Genomic DNA, 23,064 nt, shown 5'->3' with positions numbered 1-23,064 from the left:
GAAACTGTTGGCACCAAAACCTAATAGGAAGAAGTTAGAAATGGTGTGTGTTAGAGGTTAGGGTGTGTTTTATAGTGATGTGAGCTGCTTCTGACATTTAGTACCTGGAAGTCAAGGATGCTAATTATCATGTAAGGAGAAACAAATTCTAAAGAACAAAGACATTTATCTCCCCCACCAAAAGAAAAATAAATTCTAAATGTTACTTCATTAAGAAATACTGAATATAAGATTGTTGAATAAACAGATTTTTATTTGATTTTTTCCATTGATTACTAATGAGATCAATATTTTCCAAAATTTAGTGACTACCTGATTGTATTAGTTAAAATTTGGGTGTTATGTAGAATGTATTATTCTTTTCAATAATAATGTTCAAAATTAATATAAAGAAAAATTAACTATCCAGTTATACCAAATATTTAATTCATAATTGTTTTGAACTGGGATAGTTAGGAATGTCATAAATTGTAGGCATAAAAAAATACTAAATCAACTAAAATAAGTGGTGTGTAGATATGACAAAAGAACAGAAGATGGTAAATAAATTATGGCTTCTTGGGAAACACTGAAGTTGGTGTGTGTGTGTGTATGTGTGTGTGTGTTTTAGTAACCCAGGCTTAATCAATACAGTGATGTAAGTATTTGTACCAACCCAAACAAAAACATTACTTTCCCACTTAAGTTCATACTCATCCACATAAATATACTGTTGAGAAATAATAGATTTCTATTAGCAAACATATTTCACAGTTTGATAGTTCATAAAACTCAAGTATGCAAACCTTAACTTTATCACTATGGACTAAAAATAAGTTGGCTTTTCATTCATTCCTCTATTTTATTGATGGTTAAAACTTTAATCTTGCCCTTGCTGTCTTTTTTGGATAATACTTGATGAAAATTGAGGACTCTCCCCCTCACTTCTCACCATTTCTTCTGCTCAGTGATTACCTGAACTGCACAGGAATTCAGGCATGGCATTGAAAGAGCAATATTACAGTCGTCTTCTGTTCTCTAGTGACATCTGGTTAGAAGTAGAGCTTCTCCTTTGGTGTTTCTTGAGTACATTTGCATCTCTGCTGATATGTGCAGTTAAAAATATCCTCTGGTTACCAGTTCCAGGCATTCTGCTCTTCTCCATACTGACTACAGATGTTCTAGCCTGACTATTTCCCTTATGATTCCTCCTTAGAGATTAAAAACTTCCAGCTTCTTTTCCTGCACCTCACTGTAGTACGCAGTCTTTTGTGAGGCTGCCCTAAGTCCCATTTTCCTGGATACCTTACTCAGTCTTCACTACTCGTCTGCTAGTGAGTTATGTGTAAATGTCCTTGCTCACAATACAAAATAAGGCATGAGTCCACTAATTTCTTACCATCCCTAAACCATTCTGGGATTTCTGCTGCTAAAGCCCTGCCCCTCATTGCCCTCAGACATCTACAATGAAGGAAAATGTAGGAGGCAGTGCTCTCCCACAAAACTCACAGCTTAACACTCATATTCTTCTGGTTCAATCCTCTTCAAAGTTTTTGTTCCCAGGTCAGAAATTTTCCACACTTTTTTTCAGCGTGAAAGGAAACCTCTCTTGTATCATTTTGCATTTCTCTACACTTTGTACTTTAGGCAATAAAGTCTTCTAAACTTTAATTTGGTAGTCAAAGACAAACTTATTGGAAATAAATACTTTTTAAAAAATCCTTGCAAATGTATAGCCCTTGCAATCAAAATTCAAATTGCATTTCAAGACAAATTTGGAACTCAGAGCCAGTAATTTCACACAAGTTTTAAATTGGGTTGCTTTGGAATTCTCTGTTCCCTAAAGCAATAAGGCTTCACCTATGGTCAAGTATTAATAGCCAAATGATTGCATAAACAAATGCATTTGCCAAGAAGAAAAAAGAAGTTGTGTTTTAATTTAGAATATTTCATTGATGTAATCAAAATCAAATATATATATTTTAGGAAAAAAAAGCAGCAAACATGTTTATTCTTTTCTTATACAGTGAAGACATTTTCTCCCATTTCAAGAAAAAAAGTGATAAAGTGGATGAAGGAAACAAACAACAGTCTAAATATCTCTGTTCTTATAAGTAGTAACATGAAAGGTACAAGCACTCCAGAGACAATAGCATACATACCTATGGCATTTACTAAGGGCTTAGTAACTTGGAGAATTTTCCCCTCTTACTGTCCATCAAATGACAGATTTAATTACCAATGGATTAAAAGGGCCAGGGTAAAACTTGTAAGTGATCTTTTAAAAATTAGCATAGGATTGGGCCTCTTAGTCTACATAGCACTGAAAGTGTTATTTTAGTCTTTCACCACTGTATCCAAATTTTGGGCTCTCAGCACCTTTCAATGTTTCTAAGCTATAAGCCTACTCACTTAATACTTAGAGCAAGAGATAAAGAAATGTCAAGAGGCTGCAATCCTTACTTGATGCCACAGAGGTATTTAAACACATAAATATATTCATGCATGCATAATAACACACCTAAAGGGTGATTCATCTTTGGACCTTTCCTATGAGAGCACAACTCAAAAAATATATTTTTGCTCAATATCCAGTTGTCTAATGTTCTGATTTCTACATAATTCCATGAATGATTCTGTTATAAAGCAATTTCTGTTCATGGAAATGTGATTCAAGTAAACAGAACTCTAGTTACGCTTCACTAAAACTACTGAAATCTATGCCAATAAATTAACCTTTTGACCTTACTTTACTGCATTGAAAATCTTTTCTACAAATACAATTAGTAAAGTTAATTTCACAATTTCACAGTAGTTTAAACCTAATATAGTAACTATGGATGAGCAAAACCAATTTAAAGGCAAGTGTTTGTAAACACAGCACATTTTGCTCTAACAACTGTTATTAGGAAGAAGAGTTCTTCATCTACTTTGAAACCATCCAAACTAGTGGATCTATTTTACTGCTTGTGGATCATATAATCGGCAAGCCTCTGTTGACATATTTAAAACTGTTCTCCCGCAGTGAATTTTAAATTAATATTTCAATCAAGATGATCTGCAGCTCTCTCTCAGCTATTCAAAAGAAAATATGTCTTGATCTTCTTTAAGATTTGAAAGATTCCATGAAATATATATTTAAATATAATCTCACCTTAAAATATAGGTTGTGTCAAGTGAAATGTCTAACCTTAGAACACTAATAACCTCCCAATGGTAAAATAACAAAACTATCTTTCACCTATGTAGCATTAGGAGTTTATATGGATAAAATAATATTATACCTATTACAGCACTTTAGAAATAAATATCCTTTATACCTCTCAGGTATCATTAGAGAAAGGAATCTTAATATAATCTTCTTATAAAGTAGCATAGACCACATTATCCTCTGTCCTAAAAGCTTTCAGAGGCTCCTATAACCTTCCAAATTCAGTATAGAATTCTCAACCTGGCCTTTACCCTCCATAAAATGGTTACAACCTACTTTTCCTCACATATAGGTACTATTACTTATGCAGATGTTAAACTGAAACCACCATCACTATTGCAAGTACATATCTCATGATTTGGCATCCCAGCATCTTTTTTCACTGTTATACCTTTATCCCAGAGTGTATCTTCCATTCCTACTCATAGGAGCTACTTAATTTTCAGTTCTATCCTCAGCATCTAGTAAAAGGCAAACAAATAGTAGGATTTCAGGAAAAAGCAATTGAATCAAATTTATATTACTAACAGTAACCAGTCTTACATTATACCTACCTCTTGTTTATACTTGATGTCTAGGTTCCAAAAAATAAAAAATGCTTCAATCAAAATTATTTTCCCTTCTGAAGTCAAGTCAAATTTCTAAGGTTATGGAGTCATGAAGGGAAGAAAGGTAAAATAAACCTAGGTCTTTCACTATCAGGCTCACTTGTAAAATACTTTACTGAATATATATATAGCTAATATAGTGTTTAGCACACAATATTTGCATAATAATTGTTTGATGGAAAGCTACATTGGAGTAGACCCTACTTCTAACACACAGTTCACAAAAACTCAGAAAAATTTTTTTATTTGCTCTACTATTTATAAAAGTTTTCATCCAAAAATTCTCTGCAGGAATTACTTGAATGAGAACATATCTCCAAGCATTATGTTTAATCAAACCTAGTAAGAGTGTGTAGAATTTTTCTAGTTTGAGGTTAATTATTATAGCTAATCATTGGCTATATTACTATTATGAATTGTCTCTAGATCTTCTCATTGTATTTCTAAGAAATGGAACCGTTATAACCAACCCTTACACAGATTGGTTGGGTTGTTCTTTCTGCTCCTCTGATTTAAGAGTAAGCTTTTAGATGCAAGACATAGTTATATGAAAAAAGATATCTGGCTTCATCTGAATCTTTATTAAAAAGAAATGCCTACAAATACTATTTTGCTGTTATATCAAAGGCAAATTAGTTTTACTCTAGAGATTTTGAGCTTTTACCTCATGGTCTATTTTCATTTCTAATATAATTGACATCATATCAATATGAAGATATATTATTTTATATTTCATGTAAAATAATTATATGAATCTATATTTAAACAAGATATATACAATATTTATACAAGTATTTGTTCTGACTCTAGTTACTTGAATGAAATAATATACAAAGGAATGACATAGTTATAGAAAAATGTTTCATTGTTCATTGCAAAGATTAACACACTTATAAAAATCCATTTATTAAAACCACCATATGTCTTCATAGCTTAAGAAAAAGGGATTTAAATACCTGTTTGTTGTGGTAATAAAAAAAATATCTCAGGGAAGAATCGTAGGTTAGCAACACTGAATTTAAAATGAAGATGAGCTGCAAAGTGCTGAATCTTTCATCAATATATGCTTCCTACAAAGATTTGCTCTTATTAACACCAATGAGGAAATAAAGTATTACTTCATGTCAGGAAAGTGAATTATTATGATCACAATTCAAAGGAAATTAAAATCCAGCAACATCAGTAGCACAAGCATAATAAAAATTACTCACGTGAATTTCAAGACTATCTGGAGACATACAGGCACTCGGATCCTTCAAAGAAATGTGTAATGCAAACATTAAATATTAGGACGTGGCATGTATTCAGTCATTTTTTAAATGATCCAGACCATTTTGAGTAAGTGTTTCCATCTGTGAATCAGTCCTATTAGGTATGTTTCATACAGACTACTACTTACTACATAAGATAAATTACAATATTCTCCCCTTTTCTCTTCTGATAAAAGAACTTTAAAAAGCCTAACTTAGCCTATTTTTCTCATATCTCTTCAGTTAATGCTCATTACTGATTTTTTCAGTGCTCATGTATGTTAGTTTCTTTTTGTCATTATAAAATAAAATGTCACATAAATTACAATACTGTCACCCATTATTTAGGCTGTAATCCTTCAACTTAATTACATTTATCATTAATTCTCAATATAAGGGGCTCTGGTATGTTTTTAAGAGATACTCAAGACCTAAATTCAGTGTGTGTATATATATATATATATATATAATGACAGAAAAGATATAAAAGTTTGGTTTGCAGCATATTTCCAAATCTCCTTCAAAAGATACATATTCAGTGTCCATTAGAACCTACCCCTGGGTCCCAAAATAAAAGTTTTGAGAGTTGTCAAGATGTTAACATTTATAGGAAATGTATAATACTTATAATAAGGTACATATCAAATTTATTTTTTACTGATTTTAAGCTCTGCGATTTAAATCTATATCAGTCTTATTCTATAATGTCACCACCTTGCATCCAGTTGTTGAAAATAAAAGCTACAGTCACTCTTGATTACTTTCTTTTTTTAATACAGTCATGCCTTCCACCAAGAATTCCAGTTGGCTTTATCCACAAACTATAACCCAAACCTGAATTCTTCTCACTGTCTACACTTTCCCTTCCATTCAAAATTAATATTATTTTTCATTTCACAACCAAAAAAGGAATCTTCCTAAGCTGTCTTCCACTTCTACACTTATCACATTGCAATCAACTATCCACAGAGATGACAATATGATAATAAAATTTAAAAAGAGCATAAGGTCATTTACTCCTCTGATTAAAATATTTCAATAACTTGTTCTAAAACTTCTAATAAGATTCAAACTTTTTATAATTATCCCACAGAACTCAACATAACCTGGTGCCTACTTCTCACTCCAACCTCATTTCTTATTATTTCTCCCTTTCAATCAAGATACTCCAGCCACACATGTCTTCTTTCTATTTCAGGAAAACCACTGCCTGTGTACCATTTATTCCCTTCACCACAGATGCTGTTCTCTGCTTTGCACTGTTCCATTATTATTTATATCTGATCTAAAAGATCATCTCTTTACAAAAGCTTTTCCTAACCTTCCTAACTAACATAGCTCTAACAGCACTCATCATATAGTCTCATTCTGCAAAGCCATTACTGCAGTCTGGAATGATATTTTTGTTTTGATATCCTCATGACATCATCCATGAGGGTAGAAGTTTTGCACAGTTTACCACTATATTTCTAGAGCCTAAAACATAGACTGTTGTGTTGTAAGCAGTCAATACCTGTCTACTGAATGAGTGAATTTGTTAAAGGAAATACATGCTAATGAGATTTTTTCTATGATTAGTAAACAGATCACGTGAAACTCTTAGTCTTGTGGAAATTTACTCATGTATAGGCATATTTTGTGTCAATTTAGGCATATCTAGACACAACTTCCCTTAAGAGGAGTCAGACTAAATGTGTAATCAGTATGTGTGAATTTGCCCTTAACTTGACTTCTATTTCAGCATACACACTGTTTTTGTGTTGTAAATTATTATTTTAATAAACAGACTCTTTTGTTCTTAACAGCAATAAGGAGGAAACAATGGATAAAATAGGTTGTATCTTAAAAGCTGAAAGGAAAGGGTATTAATATTTCTTTTAGGCACACTCATTTCCTGAATGGAAGATTAAGGAAGCAGTAGATTACAATCTATGCTGATGCACATTTCTGAGCAACAATTTTAAAAAATTATTAAAGTGAATACAAAGTGTAGGTTGATCCCCATGATGACTTATCTTCATAATAACAAAACAATAAAAGCTCCACACTGAAACTCTCAGAAAAATGCAACAGCATCATTTGCATCTCTAGTGTCTACTCATAAGGATGAGAGTTAATATCTAACCCTGAGCTACTGAGGCTGCCATTTTAATTTCCTCCTTTGCAAAGTCCACTGACTTCTAAGCATTAGAAAGGACAAAGAGTTTATTAAGCAAGACTCAGAAAAATTCACTATCTACATAGAAATGGGAGAAAGAGGGAGAGAAGAAAGAAATGGGGAAAAAGGTAAAGAAACAGTGCAAAATGAAAGAAAGAAATAAAAATGTCAAAAAAAAAAAGATATGGTGATGATGAATCAGGGATTATTATATAACCACATTCTTCTCTTCAATTTTTCAAGTATTACTGAAAGAAAATTGGATTCAGAAAAGCTTCATAAATATCATTTAACATTATTCATTCAACAAAATTTTACCAAACACTATTATGTTTATTTAATACTCATATATATGTATATAAATATATATATATAATGAATAATTATTACACTGGGCAGTCAGGAAAATGATCTGAGGTGTTGCCATTTCAGGAGATACCTGAATCATAAGAAATTATCAACTAAAGAAAGATTAGAGAAGAAGAATTAAACAAAAATGATAAACCTTTTATCTTCATGAAGTGCTCTGTAAGTTGCTTTTAAAACTAATCATATAATTACATTTCTTATGCATAGGAGCTCATATTATAATATGAACAATATCAGTCTGGCTAAATATAAAATGAAACAAAACATTTTGGTAGTGAGATCACAAGTTAGAACATTTGATGATAACAGAGAAGTCGGTATTAGTTTGGTTGAGGATTGATTTTGTCAATCAATAACTTTCTCAGTAACTAATAGCTTAAACAAAATTAATAGGAACAATATAAAGAGCAAAATGAAAAAAAATTATCATAAGCAACAATGTAACAGATATTATTTTACCCACATAAAGAATGTCTGTGAAAACTGACCACAGAAAGGGGCCATAAAATATGTCTTGAATTTTTTCTAGCCACCACTCAATTAAATTAGAAACTAAGAAAAATTGCTCATATTTTATAAATTAGTAAATATACTATTGACACAGGTAAAATAAGCAATCATAATAGAAATTTAAAACACTTAAAATGATTATTCTCATACTTCACATCAAAAAGTAACAAAATGAGGGCCTCCCTGGTGGTGCAGTGGTTGAGAGTCTGCCTGCTGATGCAGGGGACATGGGTTCATGCCCCGGTCAGGGAAGATCCCACATGCTGCAGAGTGGCTGGGCCAGTGAGCCATGGCTGCTGAGCCTGCACATCTGGAACCTGTGCTCTGCAATGGGAGAGGCCACAACAGTGAGAGGCCTGTGGACCACACACAAAAAAAAGTAACAAAATGAAATTAAAATGCAAATATAAAATAGAAAGAATGGCTAATGACAAATAGTTTTTTGAAGTATTGACATTTAAATTTTTGATGAGGAGATAATTTAAAAATAAGAGAAGACAAATAAAAAGACATTATAAAACAAAATACATAAATATCTACAGAAGCCACAGAGATAAAATGATGACAGTATAGATTAAAACATTTCTGTCAACATAATTTTTAAATTATAAAAACAGTTAAAATACTAGAAAAAAATACATAGATAAATTACTAGAAAATAAATAGAAAACATAAGTGGTCCAAAAATTGAATTAGTAGAATCAGTCATTTTAACTGAGTCTTAAAAACTCAAATTATTAAGTACCTTAAAGATTCTATATGAAAAGTATTTCAAGCTCCTAGGTCAGTCAAACTTTGGTTCAGGGACTCCCCTGTAGGTCCAGTGGTTGGGACTTTGCCTTCCAATGTGGGGGTGGGGGTGGGGGTGGGGGTTGCAGATTCAATCCCTAGTCGGGGAGCTGGGATCCTGCATGCCTCATGGCAAAAAAAAAAAAAAAAAAAAAAAAAAAAAAGACATAAAACAGAAGCAGTGTTTGGGCAAATTCAATAGAGACTTTAAAAAGGGTCCACATGGAAAAAAAAATCTTAAAAAAAGCCCTCAGCTTCATATTCTACCTTTGCAGTTTTTCCAGATGTGATGACTTTAGATAAATTATGCCACATTTCTGCACCTCAGTTTCCTGGTCCTCAGAATGTGGATAACATAAATATTTCACAAGATAGTTTTTCAGCTTAAATGAGAAAATAAAAGCAATATTATAGTACAGAACATGTACATTAGAGTTCATGACTCTTCCTTCACACACTACTCATACAACTAATTATATGTATGAAGCCTTTTAAAGATAATTTATATATAGAAAGGAAATTGGACTGTAGACTTAGAAAGTAATAGGTTTGAATATGAGGCCCTTCATTTAGTTGTCCATTAACTCTGCAAAGTTGCATAATTTAATTTTCTTCTCTCAGTCTCACTGTGATCACTTGCAGGAGAACAACTATATTTAGCACCTAGGGTTGTCATTAGATTAAATGATGTAATATGTTTATGACACTTAGTATAGAATAAGTGCTTAAAAGCTATAGAGTAGCCCTATACAATGACATTTAGTATGCCAATGAGACCTGAAGACTACTTTCAAAATTCAGTCATCAAATTTACCTCAGGAGATAAAAATCTGTGTCAAGTTTATCACAAAGAATCACTGACTAAAAATAAAGCTGCACATTTCAATAGATTAATTAGTTGGGCTTTGGCTTTTTTTGTTTATTTGTTTGTTTGATTCAGTTTAAACCAGACCAGTAGATTGGATAAGTTGAATATGGGGAGTAACATAGATTTGGAAATACATAGCCTAGTTCATTTTTTGGCACCACCACTTCCTAGCTTTGCAATCTTTAAGAAGCAATTTTGCTTCTTTAAGCCTGTTACCTCAAATAGAAATTAAAAGTATAAAAGAAACTTCTTTAGGTTATTTTGAGAAACAAGTGAGAAACTGTTGTAAAACAATTAGCTTAGTGTTTAGAATATTTGTAAAAGCATAAGATGTGTTAAATGTTACTACCATTATTACTCTTATTATTCATTGTCATTATCATAGTTAATAATATTATAATTACCAACTTAGTAAATTTTCCTTCCTTCAGTATCTGGGAGAATCTGTACTGAAGGAAAATTCATTTTGCATTTTATATAAAGGTATATGGAATGAGTAAAAGTGTGTTATTTTATACTGCATCTAGACTGTGTGTATATATATATATATATATATATATATTTATTTATTTATTTATTATAGATAGTGATGGAGTGGTTCCTTGGACATTTACTATATCCTAGGCATTATGTTAAAGAAGTGTTTCCACTGTGAAGGACATTACATTATGAGAAATAAAGTTTTTTTTATAAACTCTAGCTTATTTTATTAACAGAGTTATAAAATGGGTTATTATCAGAAAAAAATAAAATGTGATCTCTATTTCCAAGGTGGAGTGGGTTATATACTCTGATTTTCCCAGAATCATATCCTCTAACCTCAAAAGTTCAAACATTTAGAGAAGAACTAACACATTTCCTTCTCAAACTCTTCCAAAAAATGCAGAAGAAGGAGCACTTCAAAGCTCATTCTAGGAGGCAACCATCAACATGATACCAAAACCAAACAAAGATATCACAAAAAAAGAAAATTAAAGACCAATAACACTGATGAACATAGACGAAAAAATCCTGAACAATATACTAGCAAACAGAATCCAACAACACATTAAAAGGACCATACAACATGATCAAGTGAGATTTATCCCAGGGATGAAAGGATTCTTCAGTATATGCAAATCAATCAACATGCTACACCACATTAGCAAATAGAATAATAAAAACCATATGATTATGTCAATAGATGCAGAAAAAACTTTTGACAAAATTCAACACTGATATGATAAAAACTCTCCAGAAAGTGGACATAGAGTACACCTACCTCAACATAATAAAGGCCATAGAGGATAAACCCACAGTAAACATCATTCTCAATGGTGAAAAACCAAAAGCATTTCCCCTAAGATCAGGAACAAGACAAGGATATCTACTCTCACCACTATTACACAATGTAGTTTTGGAAGTCTTAGCCATGGCAATCAGAGAAGAAAAAGAAATAAAGTGAATTCAAATTGGAAAAGAAGAAGTAAAATTGTCACTGTTTGCAGATGACATGATACTATATACAGAGAATCCTTAAGATACCATCAAAAAACTAGTAGAGCTAATCAATGAATTTGGTAAAGTTGCAGGATACAAAATTAATGAACAGAAATCTCTTGCATTCCTACACATTAACAACAAAATATAAGAAAGAGAGATTAAGGAAACAATCCCATTTACCATTACAACGAAAAGAATAAAATACCTAGGAATAAACCTAACTAAAGAGGCAAAAGACCAGTACTCAGAAAACTATAGGATACTGATAAAAGAAATCAAAGATGACATAAACAGATGGAGAGATATACCATGTCCTTGGATAGGAAAAGTCAATATTATGAAAAGGATTATACTACCCAAAGCAATCTACAGATTCAATGCAATCCCTATCAAATTACCAATGTCATTTTTCACAGAATTAGAATGAAAAATTTTACAATTTATATGGAAACACAAAAGACCATGAATAGTCAAATCAATCTTGAGAAAGAAAAACAGGTGAAGGAATCAGGCTCCTTGACTTCAGACTATACCACAGAGGTATAGTAATCAAGACAGTATGGTACTGGCACAAAAACAGAAATATAGATTAATGGAACAGGATAGAAAGTCCAGAGATAAACTCATGCACATATGGTCACCTTATCTTTTATAAAGGAGGCAAGAGTATACAATGGAGAAAAGACAGCCTCTTCAATAAGTGGTGCTGGGAAAACTGGACAGCTACATGTAAAAGAATGAAATTAGAACACTCCTTAACACCATACACAAAAATAAACTCAAAATGGATTAAAGAACTAAATGTAAGGCCAGACACTATAAAACTCTTAGAGGAAAACCTAGACAGAACACTCTATGACATAAAAAACAGCAAGATCCTTTTTGACCCATCTCCTAGAGAAATGAAAATAATAACAAAAATAAACAAATGGGACCAAATGAAACAAAAGCTTTTGCACATCAAAGGAAACCATAAACAAGATGAAAAGAAAACACTCAGAATGGGAGAAAATATTTGCAAATAAAGCAACTGACAAGGGTTTAATCTCCAAAATATACAAACAGTTCATGCAGCTCAATATCAAAAAAACAACAAACCATTCAAAAAATGGGCAGAAGACCTAAATAGACATTTCTCCAAAGAAAACATACAGATGGCCAATAAACACATGAAAAGACACTGAACATCACTAGTTATTAGAAGAAATGCAAATTAAAGCTACAATGAGGTATCACCTCACACTGGTCAGAATGGCCATCATCAAAAAAATCTACAAACAATAAATGATGGAGAGGCTCTGGAGAAAACAGAACCCTGTTACATTGTTACTGGGAATGTAAACTGATACAGCCACTATAGAGAACAGTATGGAGGTTCGTTACAAAACTAAAAAGAGAACTACCCTATGACCCAGAAATCCCACTATTGGGCATACTCCCTGAGAAAACCATAACTGCAAAAGATACGTGCACTCCAACATTCATTGCAGCACTATTTACAATAGTCAGGACCTGGAAGCCACCTAAATGTCCATCAAGAGAGGAATGGGTAAAGAAGATATGGTACATATATACAATGGAATATTAGTCATAAAAAGGAACGAAATTGGGTCATTTGTACAGATGTGGATGGACCTGGAGTGTGTCATACAGAGTGAAGTAAGTCAGAAAGAGAAAAAAATCATATATTAATGCATATATGTGGAATCTAGAAAAATGGTGCAGAAGAACTTATTTGCAAAGCACAAATAGAGACAAAGATATAGAGAATAAATGTATGACTACCAAAGTGAGGTGGATTGGGAGATTGGGGTTGATATATATACACTACTATGTATAAAATAGATAACTAATGAGAATAGGCTCTATGGAACAGGGAACTCTACTCAGTGCTCTGTGGTGTCTGAAATGGGAAGGAAATAAAAGGAAGAGGAGATATATGTATATGTATGGCTGATTCACTTTTCTGTACAGCAGAAACTAACACAAAATTGTAAAGCAAATATACTTCAATTTAAACAAAAATAAAATGTCAAGGAGCACATTTGGAATAAAACTGAATTATCATCTTGTTTTAGGTAGGCCACCATAGAACAAAATTTAAATGTGTTACACAGCTAGCTTAATGACAGAGTCAAAAATATAATAGAGGTTTCTTCTCCAATACTTATGTTCATCACACTTGATATCTCTCCAAGTGTTGGCATCAAGAGAACTCATAAGTACCCACCCAATATTATTTGCCATTATTCTAAACCTCTTTTCTCATTCTTTTTATTCTAATGGTCTGTCATTAACTTTCATAGCCCATTTATTAATTACATTTTCAAAAGTTAATTTGGGAGAAATTCTAGATATGGTATCTTGAAGACAAATGTAATTCCGCTTTATCAGTTCTCTCTGTGGAGTACTATGACCACCATACCAGAGAAGTTGGAAGAGCTTAAGTCTTGAGTCCAAAAGCTCTCTGCTACTCAGAAATATTTCATAGTTTTGCAGAACTAAATGTGCCCCTTAACTCAGGCAAGGAAAACCTAGATGTAGACACAGTTTCCTCTTCTCTAGATTTCATGTATTCTCAATTCACCTCTGGCTTCTGTATCCTTCTGGTAGCAATCCCTGCACTAATAATCATGCCTGGGGAAGAGTAAAAGTCCTCACACTTTTCAAATTGCACAGAAATTATTCTCTCTGTGGGATAAATCCAAGGAGCTGGTTAGTTCAAGGTGTTTCTTTGAAAACCTCCTAGGAATTTCTTGGCAACCTTTGATTACAGTGTTATCTATTTAGGAATACAATCAAATTTCCTTGACTTTTACTTAGAGAGTATGCATTTAGATGAGTATTAACTAATTAAAACTCATAGATGTCTCTAGACAAATAAGCTACCTTCTCTCTTCAGTTGTAAAGAGACATTGTTCTGTGGTAATGAGTCCAGCAAGAGCCATAAAGGCTAACTACTTCAGTCACAGGATAAAAAAAATTCTTCCTGTGTAAATCCTTTCAAATAAATAAATAAATACACCCACTGGAAACACACTGAAAATGACACTGAAGAGACGTTTTTCAAAAGTGTTTTGAAGTTAAAAATTTATCCAATTTGGGAAAAGATTTTCAAAACTACCAAATATAAGACTGTAGAAGATGGCATTTAATCCAGCCAAACCTGTAAACTGGAAATGGAGATCACTTATTATGTATGGAAAAAGGTAGAATATTTATTTAAGCAAACATTAGACAAAAAAGGAAAAGTCTAAAATCTTTTAAATTCAATACATCATCATACATTGGATATTTTCAATGAATTATGCATCAACTAAAACAAACTTCATTTAAATATCTGAAGTGATTCAATTGAAAGAATCAAGAGAATAAACATATATTGAAGTTCATGGCAAGGTCAAAGGATATTTAAAATGTCAGTTTTGTTTTTGAGCCACTGTATATGCCTTTCAGGAGTTATCAAAAGGATAAATCTTGAAGGGAGGGAAGAATTAAATATTCATTTACACAAAACTATGATTATGCTTGTTTATGTAAAATAATGTAATAAATTAAGATTGTATCTGGTTATGCATGGCATAGTAATCACCATGTAAAATATTTTATTAAAAACAAATTAATAGGGCTGCTGCAGAAGGAAGATGGTGGAGCTGTGTGCGGTTATGGCTGTCAAGAAGGTCATTGACTTCACCATGAAGATTCCTTGTCATGGATTATAAATTTATACATGGTCTGGTTCCAGCTCTCCTCAGCAGCCGCCTCTCTTGTTCCTCCCTCTGTCGGACATCACAGTGCCTGAAATTGCTGTGTCCTGTGCCAGAGGACTCTCATCCCTGACTTCTGCTTGGTTATCTCCCAGAGGCTGATGGACAATGAAGCTAATGATGCATAAGATCTAGGGACCCACAAAGGCACAGGCTTCCTTCAAGGTATTGTGCATACTTTTTTATTTATATTTTTGTCTTTTTTTTTCCAAATAACTATCCAAGAATTGATGAAGGAAGTATCTGACACTATTTTTCCTACTCCCCACTTGGTGTCTCAGCTTACTAAGGCTGTGTGGCTGTAAGGGGCTAGGTGTTACAACCAACTGTAAGGCCTGAACCTCTGAGGAGGGAGAGTAGAGTTCAGGATATTGGTCCACCAGAGACCTCCAGCCCATTGTAATATCAATTGGTGAGAGCTCGGCCAGAGATCACCATCTCAACACAAAGACCCAGTTGCACTCAATGATGAGCAAGCTCCAATGCTGGACACCTCATGCGAAACAACTAGCAAGACAGGAACAAAAAACCACACATTAGCAGAAAGGCTGCCGAAAATCATAATAAGTTCACAGACACATCAAAACACACCACTTAAAGTGGTCCTGCCCACGAGAAAGACAAGATTCAGCCTCATCCACCAGAACACAGGCACCAGTCCCCTCCAACAGGAAGTCTACATGACCCACTCAACCAACCTTACCCACTGGGGGCAGACACCAAAAGCAACATGAACTATGAACCTGCAGGCTGAGAAAAAGAGACTCCAAGCACAGTAAGTTAAACAAAATGTGAAGACAGAGAAATATGCAGCACACGAAAGAGCCAGGTAAAAACCCACCAGACCAAAAAAATGAGGAGGAAATAGGCAGTCTAACTAAAAGATAATTCAGAGTAGTGATAGTAAACATGATCCAAAATCTTGGAAGTAGAATGGAGAAAATACAAGAAACAATTAATAAGGACCTAAAAGAACTAAAGAGCAAACAAACAATGATGAACAACACAATAAATGAAATTAAACATTCACTAGAAGGAATCAATAGCAGAATAACTGAATCAGAAGAATGGATAGGTGCCCTGGAAGATAAAATAGTGGAAACAATTACCGAAGAGCAGAATAAAGAAAAAAGAATGAAAAGAATTGAGGACAGTCTTAGAGACCTATGGGATATTAAACATACTAACATTGGAATCATAGGGGTCCCAGAAGAAGAAGAGAAAAAGAAAGGGATAGAGAACATATTTGAAGAGATTATAGTTGAAAACTTCCCTAATATGGGAAAGGAAATAGTCAATCAAGTCAAGGAAGCACAGAGTTGTAAAGAGGATAAATCCAATGAGAAACATGTCAAGACACATATTAATCAAATTATCAAAAATTAAATACAAAGAAAAAATATTGAAAGCAGCAAGGGAAAAGCAAGAAACAGCATACAAGGGAATCCCCATAATGTTAACAGCTGATCTTTCAGCAGAAACTCTGCAAGCCAGAAGGAAGTGGCAGGATATATTTAAAGTAATGAAAGGGAAACACTTACAACTAAGGTTACTCTATCCAGCAAGGATATCACTCAGATTTGACAGAGAAATTAAAAGCTTTAGAGACAAGCAAAAGCTAAGAAAATTCAGCATCACCAAACCAGCATTACAAAAAATGCTAAAGGAGCTTCTCTAAGCAGAAAACACAAGAGAAGGAAAAGACCTACAAAAACAAACACAGAGGCTTCCCTGGTGGCGCAGTGGTTGACAGTCCACCTGCCGATGCAGGGAAAATGGGTTCGTGCCCCGGTCTGGGAAGATCCCACATGCCGTGGAGTGGCTGGGCCCGTGAGCCATGGCTGATAAGCCTGCGCATCCGAAGCCTGTGCTCTGCAACAGGAGAGGCCACAACAGTGAGAGGCCTGTGTACCGAAAAAAAAAAAAAAAAAACTCAAAACAATTAAGAATATGGCAATAGGAACATATATATCAATAAGTACCTTAAATGTAAATGGATTAAATGCTGCAAACAAAAGATATAGACTGGCTGAATGTATACAAAAACAAGACCTGTATATACTCCATCTAAAAGAGAACCACTTCAGACCTACAGACTGAATGTGAGGGGTTGGAAAAAGATATTCCATGCAAACAGAAATCAAAAGAAAGATGGAGTAGCAATTCTCATATCACACAAAATAGACTTTAAAATAAAGATTATTACAAGAGACAAAGAAGGACACTACAGAATGACCAAGGGATCAATCCAAGTAGAAGATATAACAATTGTAAATATTTATGCACCCAACACAGGAGCACCTCAATATATAAGGCAAATACTAACAGCCATAAAAGGGGAAATCGACAGTAACATAATCATAGTAGGGGACTTAAACACCCTACTTTCACCAAAGGACAGATCATCCAAAATGAAAATAAATAAGGAAACACAAGCTTTAAATGACACATTAAACAAGATGGACTTAATTGATATTTATAGGACATTCCATCCAAAAAGAACAGAATACACTTTCTTCTCAAGTGTTGATGGAACAATCTCCAGGATAGATCGTATCTTGGGTCACATATCTAGCCTTGGTAAATTTAAGAAAATTGAAATCATATCAAGTATCTTTTCTGACCCCAGCACTATGAGACTAGATATCAATTACAGGAAAAAACCTGTAAAAATTAAAAACACAGGGAGGCTAAATAATATGCTACTAAACACCCAAGAAATCATTGAAGAAATCAAAGAGGAAATCAAAAAATACCTAGAGACAAATGACAATAAAAACACGAATACCCAAAACCTATTTGATGCAGCAAAAACAGTTCTAAGAGAGAAGTTTATTGCAATACAATCCTACTTCAAGAAACAAGAAAAATATCAAATAAACAACCTAACCTTACACCTAAAGCATATAGAAAAAGAAAAAAAAAGTTAGCAGAAAAAAATCATAAAGATCAGATGGGAAATAACTGAAAAAGAAATGAAGAAAACAATAGAAAAGATAAACAAAACTAAAAGCTGGTTCTTTGAGAAGATAAACAAAATTGATAAACCTTTAGCCAGACTCATCAAGAAAAAAAGGGAGAAGACTCAAATCAATAGAATTAGAAATGAAAAAGGAGAAGTAATAACTGACACTGCAGAAATATAAAGGATCATGAGAGATTACTACAGGCAACTATATGCCAATAAAATTGACAACCTGGAAGAAATGGACAAATTCTTAGAAAATCACAACCTTCCAAGACTGAACCAGGAAGAAATAGAAAATATAAATAGATCAATCACAAGCACTGAAATTGAAACTGTGATGAAAAATCTTCCAACAAACAAAAGCCCAGGACAAGATGACTTCAGAGGTGAATTCTATGAAACATTTAGGGAAGAGCTAACACCTATTCTTCTCAAGCTCTTCCAAAATATAGCAGAGGGAGCAACACTCCCAAACTCATTTTACGAGGACACCATCACCCTGATACCAACACAAGACAAAGATGTAACCAAAAAAAAAAAAAAAAGAAAGAAAACTACAGGTGATATCACTGATGAATATAGATGCAAAAATCCTCAACAAAATACTAGCAAACAGAAGCCAGCAGCACGTTAAAAGGATCATACACCATGATCATGTTGGGTTTTTCCTAGGAATGCAAAGATTCTTCCATATATGCAAATCAATCAATGTGATATGCCATATTAATAAACTGAAGGATAAAAACCATATGATAATCTCAATAGATGTAGAAAAAGCTTTTGACAAAATATAGCAGCAATTTATGATAAAAGCTGCCCAGAAGTAGGCATAGAGGGAACTTACCTCAACATAACCAAGGCCTTATATGACAAAGCCACAGCAAACGCCATTCTCAATGGTGAAAAAATAAAACCATTTCCACTAAGATCAGGAACAAGACAAGGCTGCCCACTCTCACTACTATTATTCAACACAGTTATGGAAGTTTTACCCACCACAACAATCAGAGAAGAAAAGAACTAAACAGAAGCCAAATCAGAAAAGAAGAAGTAAAACTTTGACTGTTTGCAGATACATGTACTATACATAGAGAATCCTAAAGATGCTTCCAGAAAACTACTAGAGCTAATCAATGAATTTGGTAAAGTGGCAGGATACAAAATTAATGCACAGAAATCTCTGGCATTCCTACACACTATGATGAAAAATCTGAAAGTGAAATTAAGAAAACACTCCCATTTACCATTGCAACAAAAATAATAAAATATCTAGGAATAAACCTACCTAAGGAGACAAAAGACCTGTATGCAGAAAATTATAAGACACTGATGAAAGAAATTAAAGATGATACAAATAGATGGAGAGATGTACCATGTTCTTGGATTGGAAGAATCAACATTGTGAAAATGACTCTACTACCCAAAGCAATCTACAGATTCAATGCAATCCCTATCAAACTACCACTGGCATTTTTCACAGAACTAGAACAAAAAATTTCACAATTTGTATGGAAACACAAAAGACCCCGAATAGCCAAAGCAATCTTGCGAACGAAAAATGAAGCTGGAGGAATCAGGCTCCCTGACTTCAGACTATACTACAAAGCTACAGTAATCAAGACAGTGTGGTACTGGCACAAAAACAGAAAGATAGATCAATGGAACAGGTTAGAAAGCCCAGAGATAAGCCCAAGCACATATGGTCACCTTATCTTTGATAAAGGAGGCAGGAATGTACAGTGGAGAAAGGACAGTCTCTTCAATAAGTGGTGCTGGGAAAACTGGACAGGTACATGTTAAAGTGTGAGATTAGAACACTCCTTAACATCATACACAAAAATAATCTCAAAATGGATGAAAGACCTAAATGTAAGGCCAGAAACTCTCAAACTCTCAGAGGAAAACATAGGCAGAACATTCTATGATATAAATCACAGCAAGATCCTTTTTGACTCACCTCCTAGAGAAATGGAAATAAAAAAAACAAAAATAAACAAGTGGGACCGAATAAAACTTAAAAGCTTTTGCACAGCAAAGGAAACCATAAACAAGGTGAGAAGACAACCCTCAGAATGGGAGAAAATATTTGCAAAGGAAGCAACTGACAAAGGATTAATCTCCAAAATATACAAGCAGGTCATGCAGCTTAATGTAAAAAGCAAACAAACTAATCCAAAAATGGGCAGAAGAACTAAATAAACATTTCTCTAAAGAAGATATGCAGATTGCCAGCAAACACATGAAATGATGCTCAACATCACTAATCATTAGAGAAATGCAAATCAAAACTACAATGAGGTATCAGCTCACACCAGTCAGAATGACCACCATCAAAAAATCTATAAACAATAAATGCTGGAGAGGGTGTGGAGAAAAGAGAACCCTATTGCACTGTTAGTGGGAATTTAAATTGATACAGCCACTATGGAGAACAGTATGGAGGTTCCTTAAAAAGCCATATATAGAACTACCATATGACCCAGCAATCCCGCTACTGGGCATATACCCTGAGAAAACCATAACTCAAACAGTCATGTACCACAGTGTTCACTGCAGTAGTATTTACATTTGCCAGGACATGGAAGCAACCTAAGTGTCCATTGACAGATGTATGGATAAAGAAGATGTGGCACATATATAGAATGGAATATTACTCAGCTATAAAAAAGAAACAAAATTGAATTATTTGTAGTGGGGTGGATGGACCTAGTATCTGTCAGATAGAGTGAAGTAAGTCAGAAAGAGAAAAACAAATACCGTATGATAACACATACATATGGAATCTAAAAAAAATAAATAAAAATGGTTCTGAAGAACCTAAGGGCAGGACAGGAATAAAGACACAGACATAAATAATGGACTTAAGGACACAGGGAGGAGGCAGGGTAAGGTGGGACGAAGTGAGAGAGTGGCTTGGACATGTATACACTCCCAAATGTAAAATAGATAGTGGGAAGTAGTCGCATAGCACAGGGAGATCAGCTGGGTGCTTTGTGACCACCTAAAGGGGTGGGATAGGGAGGGTGGGAGGGACCGAGATGCAAGAGGGAAGGGATATGGGGATATATGTATACTTATAGCTGATTCACTTTGTTATATGGCAGAAACTAACACAATGTAAAGCAATTATACTCCGAGAAAGATGTTAAAAATTAATTAATTAATTGTAAAGAAAAGAATAGGAAATGTCAGGGTAAGGTGTATAATGGAAAGGTTAGAATTCATCACCAAACCTCATATGGCCGTGGTATTTATGTTTATATATAAATGTATGTGTGCACTTATAATACACTTGGGAATATTGTAAAATGTACCTCTTGCTACGGGTTACTGTAAAGAAAAATTTGTGAAACACTCTTTCAGGCCCAAGAAGCAGCCACAGAGTAGGACAAACATGTCAGATGTCCCTGGCACTCAGTGAATGTCTGAGTGAAAAGGTGGCCTCCACCCACCTGTGAATTCTAACGCTCTCTGCCCCTGAAGCTGTGGGACCCTGGACAAGGTCCTGCCCCTTTCCACATCCCTCTGGCCCCCATCCAGCCTGGGCGAGGCTTGGCGTCTCGGCCACCCCCTACCCCTACACTTGCCTTCTTGCCTGCTTCCACCTGACCCTGCCAGTTCCCCTCCCGGCTGAGCAGATCCTGGTGAAGCCCATCAGGATGGGTGCGGTCAGACTGCATGAAGCACTCCATTAACCCCTTCTGCTAGATCGCAGTGGAGGAGGCCGTGCAACTCAAGGAGAAAAAGCTGGTGAAGGAAGTCATTGCCGTCAGCTGCGGGCTTGCCCAGTGCCAGGAGACCATCCGCACTGCTCTGGCCATGGGTGCAGACCGAGGCATCCACGTGGAGGTGCTGGCTGCATAGGCAGATCTCCTGAGTCCCCTGCAGGTGGCCTGGGTCCTGGCCAAACTGGCAGAGAAGGAGAAGGTGGACCTGGGCAAGCAGGCCATTGATGATCATTGTAACCAGGTAGGGCAGATGACAGCTGGATTTCTGGACTGGCCACAGGGCACATTCGTCTCCCAGGTGACGCTGGAAGGGGACAAGGTGAAAGCGGAGCAGGAGATGGATGGAGGCCTGGAGATCCTGCTCCTGAAGGTGCCTGATGTGGTGACTGCTGACCTGCAGCTCAACGAGCCCCACTATGATACGTTACCCAACATTGTGAAAGCCAAGAAGATCAAGGTGATCAAGGCTGGGGACCTGGATGTGGACCTGACCTCCAATTCTCTGTGATTAGCTTGGAAGACCCACCCCAGCACACGGCCGGTGTCAAGGTGGAGACAACAGAGGACCTGGTGGACAAGCTGAGGGAGATTGGGTGCATTTGAGCCCTTTCCCTGAAACCCAGCAATAAAACCATGACTCAAAAAAAAAAAAAAAAAAGGGTTGATATTTATTTAGTACTTATATATGCTTTATTTCATTTATTTCTTAAGGGTATGTGGTAAGTACTCTTACCAATTACATTTTAGAGAAAAGAAAAATATTAGAATTTACAAGAACTTAATAAATAGCATAAATTCACTAAATATTAATTTCCATGAAAATTCAAAATAACCCTCTGAAGTAGCTATAATTACTTTTTCCATTTTGTGGATGAGGAAAAATGATACTTAGAAAATTTAGATAATTTGTTTATCTTCACAAAGTGGCAAAGCTGGAAATCTATGTTCTTAACATTTTTAATATGCTGCCTCTCACAATTTAATTTTTAGAGTAGTATGTATCATATCCAAGTTTATTCTAATGGTTAAGAAATAGAGTCAGAATTCAAAAGCAACCTCTGACACAAGGGCAATATTGTCTCTAGATATAATCTCTTTATTTTCTACCTATATTAATTCATAAGTGCTCTCATTCTGCTCCATGACTGGCTCCTAAATTTATATTTTGAGCACAAACATTTCCTTTGAAACCGAGATACATGTATCCAACTACTTACAAAATACCAATATTTGGTAGATAGTATCCAATAACATTCACTTTGGCAGTTTTTAACTACTGGGAATACTCGTTAAAGATTCACCTCAATAATTTTGGAATTATGTTGGACAAGGTACTTAAAGTTGATAAATATCAGGTGGCTCATCTGAAAAAAGAAC

The 23,064-nt window shown here is 34.6% G+C and overlaps 1 pseudogene across 1 annotated transcript; it reads left to right on the top strand.

Moving 5' to 3' along the window:
* Positions 1-14,868: 14,868 nt before the first annotated feature.
* Positions 14,869-22,598, top strand: LOC309792107 (electron transfer flavoprotein subunit beta-like; annotated as a pseudogene). Its single transcript has 2 exons — positions 14,869-14,925; positions 21,598-22,598. The product of its transcript is annotated as an electron transfer flavoprotein subunit beta-like (transcript).
* Positions 22,599-23,064: the final 466 nt, after the last annotated feature.

This window comes from Mesoplodon mirus, assembly GCF_964341445.2.
Source record: "Mesoplodon mirus genome assembly, chromosome: 16".
Taxonomy (NCBI): domain Eukaryota; kingdom Metazoa; phylum Chordata; class Mammalia; order Artiodactyla; family Ziphiidae; genus Mesoplodon; species Mesoplodon mirus.
Note: the sequence above shows the minus strand (reverse complement) of the source record. Positions and strands in the feature narration are given on the sequence as shown.